The sequence below is a fragment of the Gossypium raimondii genome, chromosome 6, assembly GCF_025698545.1.
Source record: "Gossypium raimondii isolate GPD5lz chromosome 6, ASM2569854v1, whole genome shotgun sequence".
Lineage (NCBI taxonomy): Eukaryota > Viridiplantae > Streptophyta > Magnoliopsida > Malvales > Malvaceae > Gossypium > Gossypium raimondii.
Window position 1 is genome coordinate 13821902 of NC_068570.1, and position 10122 is coordinate 13832023.

The 10122-nt window shown below is 30.5% G+C and overlaps 1 long non-coding RNA gene and 1 pseudogene across 1 annotated transcript; both read right to left on the reverse strand.

The window, feature by feature from the left end:
• Positions 1-1006: 1006 nt before the first annotated feature.
• LOC128041935 (uncharacterized) lies at positions 1007-1913 on the reverse strand. Its single transcript, XR_008197086.1, has 2 exons — positions 1427-1913; positions 1007-1300 (listed from the first exon to the last, which is right to left on the reverse strand). It is a non-coding gene; the product is annotated as an uncharacterized LOC128041935 (long non-coding RNA).
• Positions 1914-5753: 3840 nt separating this feature from the next.
• Positions 5754-7344, reverse strand: LOC105771770 (uncharacterized; annotated as a pseudogene).
• Between the last annotated feature and the right edge of the window lie 2778 nt (positions 7345-10122).

Sequence of the window (10122 nt, forward strand, 5' to 3'; positions counted from 1 at the left end):
ATTTGATCTGTAAACTTCGGTAATACACCGTAACCCTGTTCCAGCAATGAATATGGGTTAATGGTGTTACAGTTTTACTATTAATTTTTCTCTTACATTTTCCAATGTATTGATTTGCATTAACGTGAGGTAGTTTGAAAACACTATATTTTATGACACCGACGATGTAGATAAACAAAAATATTTTATATTAAGAAATATATATTTATAAAAATATATCGGCAAATGATTATTAGTGGAGTGACAACGGTTTTTATATGAATTTTTTGGTATTGTGTTTGATTCCCAAATAATGTCTTTCAATTGTTGTTTTTAAGATTATATAAAAACATGAAAATATGAAAATACCCTTATAAAAATATTAATTACCCTTTAAAGTAAGGATATTTTAATAATTTCACAATTTTTCTATATATAACCAATCACATTTAACATTTTTCAAAATGTTTTATTATAGGCTCGAATTGAATTAGTCGCTTTATAACTTAATAAATTAATTTAGTTATTCTACAATTAAAAAGAATCAAATATGATTACATTTTAATGGAGAGAATATTTATTGTTTAAAAAGACATAATAACAAATTTAACTCTTAACATTTACTTATTTTGTCAATTTGACCCTTTTTTAGCTAAAATTGGCCCTCAAGTTTATAAAAGAGTTGAATTGCTATTTTAATGAAAATACTTACTAAAATGTTAAAATTTAAGGCTTAATACATCATTTAGCCCATGTATTATAGCTAAATTATCACTTTGGTACATGTACTATTTTTTTATCGTTTTGGCCCTTGTACTTTATTTTTGTATTAGTTTGGCCTCTATATTTTCATTTTGTAATCCCCATTACCCTGACCCAAATTTTCATTAAAAATTCTAATCAACCAATGACATTTTGCTGCGTGAGGAAAAGTAAAATTTTCACTTAAATTTTTTAAAAATATAAACAAAACTAAAAGATCATTAAAATAAAAAAAGTCCAAAAAATCTTTAAACTCTGAAAATGATTAAAAAAACTAAAAAAAATCATAATCTATTTTTGAAAATTATAAAAATTTAAAATTAAAAGTATGCATAACTTCCAAAAATGCAAAAACTTTGTTTTCGAAATAGCCTGTAACTGTTCCTTACAAAGAGCATTTTTCGAAAAGCAAGGATGGGTCGGCAAGTCCAATAGACATAAAGGGATTCGCTTGAGTTTCGAAATTATCATCTTCCACCTACAGGGAAACCCTTTCACTTCCCTTGCCTTATCAATTGCCATCGGAACAAGCTTTTTGCACGTGCAACTATCTTTCATCCTATTGATAAAATTTGAAGAAAAGAAAGAAAACCCAGAATAAACCTAACCATTAACAATCCACATAGATCATAAACAGAGCAATATAACAAAGGCATGAAACTGGGGATAAAGAAAAGGTATTGACCTTATCCATTAAAAAAGTGCCAACTTGTTTGAGAATAACAGCAACCAATAACACTAGAAAGGTATGTAAAATTCCCAACTTCTCCTCCCTCGTCATCATTGAAAGTCATTTAATTTTCAGAACAAAAACCCAAATTTCCCCTGTTTGGTTCCTGAGAAAATTAGAGAAGGTGAAGCAATAAATGGGTAAATGAATTGAAAAGCAAAGAAGGGTATCAAATATACCGAAAGCAAGCAAAGCTAAACCAAACAAAGCAACGTTTGATTTTTCTGGTTTTTTATTAATTTAAAAGAAAACTAAAACCCTAAATTGGGTTACGATAGTGATTCCTCTTTTTGCAATGGTGAGGAGTGAGAGGGAACGGAGAGGTGGTGAAATTGGAAGAGTGAGGAGTTAAAGGAAAGGTGATGACAGTGAAGATTGGACACAATGGCAACAATAGTTAGAGGGGAAGAGAGAAAGAGGAGAAGAAAGAAGAAGATTGAAACAAAATGAAAAAAAAAATGTTAAACAATTTTGTTTATAAACGACGTCATGCCACGTAGATTACTTAGTTGACCTGTGATTTGACTAACAGTTAACTCATTTCCCGTTAAAATTGGGTTGATTTCTAAAAATTCGTAACGTTGAAGGTGTCAATCTAAAAAGAAAAAAATTAAGGATTCAAACCCATAAACATTAAGGGTATTTTCGACAATTATACTTTAAAATAATAGCATTAAGTCAATAAAGCTATAGCTTAATAATAAGATTTAAGAATTACCATTATAAACCATGTTGTATATATTCCATAACTGGTTCGGATTATTTGTAATTACAATCCTTGTTGCTCTTATAAATTTTTTTTATAAAAAATAATAAGATTGGTGTTTGTTTAAAAAAAAAATTAAAATCGTCTAAGAACCTAATAAAATTAGTACAATAATGCTACAGAACAATGGGTGGTCGTTAGTTTCCTCGTGTCAAACTAAAGCCAATTTCAGTTTCTTCTACAGCGACTTCCTTAAGTTTCATGGATACCACATCTCTCTCTCTCTCTCGGTTTTTTCCCCTATGGTAAACGTGCATAATTCGTTGAACAAAAATCCTCATTAAGACAGAAATATGTTAACAACCAATGTAGTAATTGATGTATGTTTCCTTTTTTTCAAAAATAAAAAAATATATAGTACTGTGGATTATTTTTCACATTTAATATGTTAGAGATGAATTTTTTTTACATTTTTTGTGTTTTTTATAATTATAAAAATTTAGATAAAGGGATGTTATTTCAGTTCAAGATCGTTAATCTCATAAAATGTTAAAAGTGTTATTTACAAATCATTTATTAAATAGAATTATCAATGAAACTAAAATTTTAATATTGATCAATAGTTAATAAAGATTTAATCAATTGATTTTGATATATATTTTTTTACAATTCACGATACTATCATATTATTTGTAATGCATGTAATATAAGCAAACAATTCACATAGCGAGTGGTAAAGTTAGGAGTTCGGCCCTTTATAATTTATAAAATTTTAAATTAGTAATGATAAAATTGTATTTTGACCCCAAAAATAATAAAAATTAATTTAATTTTTAAAATTATAAAAATATAATCTATTAAAATAATAAAATTATATTTTATTACCATAAAATATACAATTTAATTCCGCTTAAAATAAATTTTCTATAACTCCAACTCCAATGATGACCAATAGAGCTTTTATATCTTCTTTTAAACAAGTTGATTTGTTTATTGATAGAAATGAAAATGTGACAACCACATAAATCTAACCTGACCAATTACCAACCAATTTAGCAATCCAATTGGTGGTATTAAGTAGGTAAAAGATCAAAATAATTTTGATTAAGGGGGAAAAAAAAACCTAAGCTGCATATCTTTTTAGATAATGGGAAAAGATTTCACCATTCTTAGCATAATTTGATGGCCAAAAAAACTAGTTGGTAATGAAACGATATGCCAACCACTAAAAACCTCACATGACATGACACTACACTGAATAAACATCAAATGATTAAGGAAAAGAAACACAACATCATGACTTGTAATTAAGCTATACATACTAAATGTACTCCAAACATAAATATCAATTAAAATATATACAGACACTTATTTCACAAATATATCCTTTATTTCTATTTTAAAGTTTAATATATTTTTTTATAGTAGTTTTCAACAATTTTAGAACCGGACGGATAATCGAATCAATTAAGGGCTCCTTTGGATTGAGGCAGTGAGGCACCTTTTGAAGGAAAAGATGGTGCCAAACTCACTGCTGTGTTGTTTGGTTGAGGGTGTCAGTGCAATGAGGTTTCTTTTCAACTGACGTTGATCGGTGATTTTCAATTTGGAGAAAATAATAGTGATGGAGACTAAAGCGAAGCGATTGACATTATAACAGACAAAAAATAACCTTACTTTTATTTATTATTTTACCATTTTATCCTTAAAAATTAAGTTAATTTCATTCCCAAAATGCAAAAAACCCTGCTCTTCAATTGACAGTAACAAAACTTCACCGTAACAACAGAGCAGACTCTCAAAGAAGCTATATTTTTCTACTCATCCTATCAATCTTGTTCTTAACTTTGATTTGGTAAGTGAAAACCCTTCTTTTTCTACTCTATATATGTGTTTGAATTGTATGAAAGTAGTTTCTGTTCTTCCTTTAAACACAAATCCATATGTTCTTTCTCCATTATTTTTTTACCTCTACTTGCCATTGAAGAGATTGAACATAATTGATGATTTCATTGACATACCACTTTATGCGTGATTTTGTTAATCCCGGTACTAAATCTTGCGAGATACTTCATTCTTTCACCGATTTTCTCCTTCTAACCTATATAAATCAACATAATTAAAACATTATTATCTAATGAAAGAGACCTGATAAAATAAAAAAACAAATCAATAATAATACCATCCATATTCATGTCTCCAGCAATGTTGTATTCATGTCTCAAACCTTTAAAAACTAAAACTATCAAAAACAAAACAAAGCACAACTAAACAAACGAAACAACAAAAGCTTGTAGTAATATGAACAAGTTTAGCAGGTTTGCTATATGACTTCATGCCTAACACAAGTTCATCGTGAGGGGTTTAGTACCATATACCATATACCATATACCATATATCACAAGCATATATGATCTTATAATTCTTTCTTTTATCGAAGGGAATTTTTGGTACTTTGGGGAAGAAAGAAATCAAACAGTCATGGCCTGCATCACCTAATAAAAGGAATTTTATCCCATTCCTCTTAGCATCAATCCAACCTACTAGGTGCAAGAAGATATTATCATTAAAAAAAATAAAATTTGCACATTCATAATTAACTTGAACAAATGACTAAACAACTATATGTACAAATTTATTTTGGAATATTATCATTAAAAAATAAAATTTAATAAAAAAAAGCTATGAAAGTTATTAAAAATAAAATTATTAATGATTATTAATAATTTCTAAAATATATCAAAATATAAAAAAATGCTAAAACTATCCCAAAACGATTTCAATCACATAGGTAGGTTACCAAATTCATCCATACCTGTTAAAAGATGACCTATGCTCTGTAAAATATAACAAAATTCTCTCATCACAAAATTACAGCAAAAATATGGGCATGCAACCAAGCAAATATGTATATGGGCAAAATTTTGTTGTCTTTTGAGTCTTTTCACCATCCAACCATCCATTAACATGTTTCTTATTAAACTGGTGATAACAATTGATTAATACTTGAATTTTTTAGTTGGTTTCTTATTGAAAAAATATATATACACACATACATAAATGCAAATACCTTGGCGTAATAGTCCTTCCAGACCCTATGAGCAATCTGATGACAACCCAAATCAAAGGCCTTGAATTTGATCATTCCTATGCTTAGTTCTTCCAATGTTGGGTCTTGTGTTGGTGATCTTTGAACTAGTCTCTGCAATTTTCAAATTCCAATACTCCTAAATACTTGTCAGAGATTAGTGTACAAGTATCCACCCGGTAGCACTATTAGATAATTTCAAAGGCGAATTTATTTTTTTCTTTCCAACCAAACTGCTTAAATCCTATGGAAAGATAACTGTTTGTAATTTGTGGAGAATATTTGTCATATTTCCCCACAGGCAGGTAGAATATTATCTACGACCTTTAACAAACAAATTTCACAACTACTTCCAAAATTGAGATTTTATATATAACAAACAGGAAGCAAGGATTTTTTTTCTTCCTTTTCCTGAAAGAAGTATCAATTCAAAAAGTAAGAGAAATGGATAACATAAAGACTGAACCCATTTAAATAAAACAGGAAACACAATTTGAGATTTTATTAGAAAGAATGGATCTGGGTAAGAAAACACTTAAAAGACAACATATCCAGGTGGAACAAATCTGAGTCTGGGTAAAATAAACGACATATACACAGCAAAGTAGAAAATATGCTACAGAACATAACTAAGTGCAGACTGATGTCAAAAGGTATTGACACATTGTACAAGCAGTATGTAAGTGATCATATATCCATGTTATTAAATATTTCACCATCTTCCTCGTAAGACAAGTAGCCAGCAGCAAAACCATCAACCACTAAGTTATTGCAAGAGGCAATATATGGTAATGAGGCATAAAGATAATCATGGAAGCTTGTACATAACTATAAATGTCACAGAACACAATTAGACCCACCTTAAGCAGTAAAAGCTTAAACTCACTACACGCTTTAGTTTCCTATTGTAGAAGAAGAAACTGAATGACCATCTGAAAATATAACTCCACAATAGTTACTGAACAATTATGGCCCACTGACTACTCACTAAAGTATTAATATAATACACACTTACATTGATCATTTCTCCAGAAAGGTATCTGCATCAGAGTCTGGATTATAACTATAAATTTCGCACTCCGAGAGTTTCACAACCTGCATAACCGGGTATTTAAAATTACCAGCTGCTGATACTTGCATTTAGTCATTTCGAACTTACACTCACCTAATCTAGAGCCTTATAAATCGTTTTGAGGAGTGAACTGACCCCATATGCCTCGATCCATTCCTGTCAATGATGTAAAGCAGGAAACTTAAATGCCAAGCACAGTGACTTATTTAAGGATAAAACATACCACAATTGAATGAAAACTAGTTATCGCTCTTCTCACATACTACAAACCACCATCAACAGCATCAACATCTTCTCCCAAATCCATCTCTTTCACCCCGAATGATATGAACACAACACACCATTGGCCCAAAGTTTCATGAGTCTGATTAACTCCAAAAAAAACTGATGAACATGCAATTTTTAGACTAAAATCACTTAAGTTATATTCATAACCAGCATAAATACCACAAGAACAGGAGATAGGATAGTGCAACAAGAGTAACTGCAAGTTAATATTAGAGGAAATGCATATTCATTCTCTCACAAATGTGCCCAATAATCTTTTGATATCCAATGTCAAGAGAATAAATGAATACTTATGCCAATACCTTGACGCTTCAAGCATGTTGGTATCAAAATCATTTAAAAGTATCCGACTTTCCTCTATTAAGAACTAGTGTGCTTTAAGCGACTTTGGAACCATATCACCACATGCAATATCATAATATAAGAGAACCATATAAGACACACTTGAATGTCAGTATAAAGCATTCAATAGAACAAATAAGACTTGAATCAGACACAATCAAACCCATACAAGACACACGTGAAGCCACTGAAAGCATAAACACCATTCCACCCGAATTTTCAGCAGTTGGAGCATCCAATGAGGATACCAAACAAAAATTTCTTGCAAACTCGAGCGTGAAGGTAGAACATAGAACCACTTGGATTTGATATAATTTCAATATAACAATCCACCAATCTATCAACATATGAGGAATTGAATATAACCAATGCCTCATACTTTTTTTAGCAAAGCTAGGAAAGATCCGTGCCTACATATCTTTTTATAAAAAAACTCCATTAATTGATCCACAAAAATTTACATAAAAAATGAATATGGTTAAATCTAACAAATTACAACAGAGGTAAAAACATATTCACCAAATATTATTCACAAAAATATAACAGAAAAAGAATAATAAATGAAAAACTGCCTTGCTCCTATATTAAAATCACATTGAATTTCAAATAATCAGAAAAAAAGTATCAGAAAAAAAAGAGAGAGAATTAAACAAAGAAAGAAGCGAACTAACCTACATAATCTCCAAGGAAGCCATAATCGGTTAGTTTCAATCTTTGAAGCCTAATGGATTTATTTTGCCTATGCCAATATTACAAAGAACAAAAGAGCTTTACTTTCTTTTTTTTCTCCCCTCGGTGGCTCCGCCGAGTCAAATTCCTGTGAATTACACGTGTTAATTTTATGCTTCTTTGAACATAAACATTTTATCTGTTTTATTATTATTCTTTTTCGGCATAATAACCTTTTTAGTCCTCCAACTTTAGAAGAAAATTTATTTGAGTATTTTAATTTATAGTTTTTGTCAAATCATTCTAAAATAGATAAAAAAAATTAGCATTTGTTAATTTTATTGACATGCATACATGTAAATTACCACATAGACAACTCATATTAAATAAACATATCAGTGCTTGCGGCCAAAGGCCCTATATTTATTTGACAGAAACATGAAGAAATTGTATTGTAGATAGATTTTTAAGCAATAAATGTGAACCAATGGTTCTTGCAGATTTTTTCTTTAATTTTATTAGTTTGCCCTAGAGACTTAAGTCTGATATCCATATAAATATGTCTTGTGTCCAAGAGAATCAGAAATTGAGTAAATATGAGACTTGAAAATTATTTTTTGTTGCAGTCATTTTCCCTTTTTCTATTAAGTTGAAGCTTCAATTAAGGTGCCAGTTTTTTTTGGGTGTGGCTAGATAAAGATTAGCATTGGGAGACGTCTAAAATAACTTATAGACTATATATGTTCTCTATGCTTCTTGGTGAATGCTAGCATATTGACTGAATTATATCAATGACAATAGATGGTAAAGACACGAAATTTTGTGGACGGAGATAGTAGCTTAGCAACAAAAGCTGTTTGGGATGATGAGCTGACGTTGATATTTTGTGAACTTTGCGTGAATGAAGTCAATGCTGGTAATAGACCGACAACTCATCTAAACTCAAAAGGATGGGAAAATGTCATTGCTCTTTTTCAAGCAAAAACACAAAAAAATTATGGAAAACCTCAATTGAAAAATAAGTGGGATACATTAAAAAATGAATGGAGGTTATGGAGGGAGTTGCTTAAGGAATCTATAGGTATTGGATGGTGTCCATCTAAAAAGACGGTCGATGCTACGGAAGAATGGTGGGCTGCAAAAATACAGGTTAGTGTTAACTTTATCATTATTTTAATGCATAAAGTTTATTGAAATTAATAATTACAATTATAAAAATATTAGTATAACATTTAAATTTAACATGTTATGTAGGAAAATCCTGATTTTAAAGTATTTAAGAAGAAAGGAATTGAACCACGATTGAATGAGTTAATGTGGCAAATGTTTGGTGGCATTGTAGCCACTGGAGAGAACGCATGGGCACCTTTGTCTGGTGTTCTTCCAAGTGGGGTTCCTATGGAAGATGATGCACCTAATGAGAGATTTGGTGATTCAGATGAACATAGTAACGAGAATGAAGGTATTCCTCCTGATGAGGTACCATCAAACCCTTTTCATGAAATCCCTGATCGAAGAAAGCAAACACTTGGGGTTGTACACGGTAAAGGAAAAAAATCAAGTTCAAGTAGAAAATCATCAAGAAATACATTAACTACCCAGATTGAGAAATTGTGTGAGAGCATGTCTAGTCCAAGGAAGTCAGTGAATGAAATTATTTTTCCACACTCTCAATATACTATTTCAAATGCAATGGATGCTTTGCGTGCTTTGGGAGATGAAATTTCAAAAAAAGATGAACTGTACTATTTTTGCCACCAAAATGTTCCAAATACCGGTGAAACGAGAAGTGTTTTTGAACTTAGATCTAGATGATAGGGTTTGGTGGCTTCGGCGTGAGTATGCTGAACAAAATCCAATTGTATCATTTTCATCATTGGTAGCAACATCCTCATTTCCCTTCCAACCATACCATCAACCACCTCCACCATAAGCTCCTTAGAATTACTATTGTAATATAACTATACTACTTTTTTATATGTAAAACTAATGTATGCTACTTTTTATGTTTGGTACTTTTATGCTATGCTTTTAATCAAGTTTCTGTGTTGTATAGAATGTCACGAGATTTTAAAGGATTTATTTTCATTTGATTACTTTTTCAGGTTATGGATGAATTTAACAATATGTATAATAGTTTTGATATGAATTATGATACCCCTGAATTAAGTGAAGAAGCTCAACGAAGAATAGCCACAATTGTTACCCAAGTTGAGAACAGCAGTTATCATGAAGAGGAAGAATATGTGTTAAGCAGTGTATTGGTACACCATGAAACTTATTTCACTATGCAACCGCGTATGGATTCAAATTATACAGGTCAAATGTGGGTGGATGAAATATTAAAAGGGCACGATGATCATTGCATGAATAGTTTTAGGATGCCAAAAGATATATTTCACAGCTTGTTGCATGATTTGCAAACAAATTATGGCTTAAAGAATGGGAAAGTATCGGCGATGGAGAAGTTAGCATTATCATTGTAC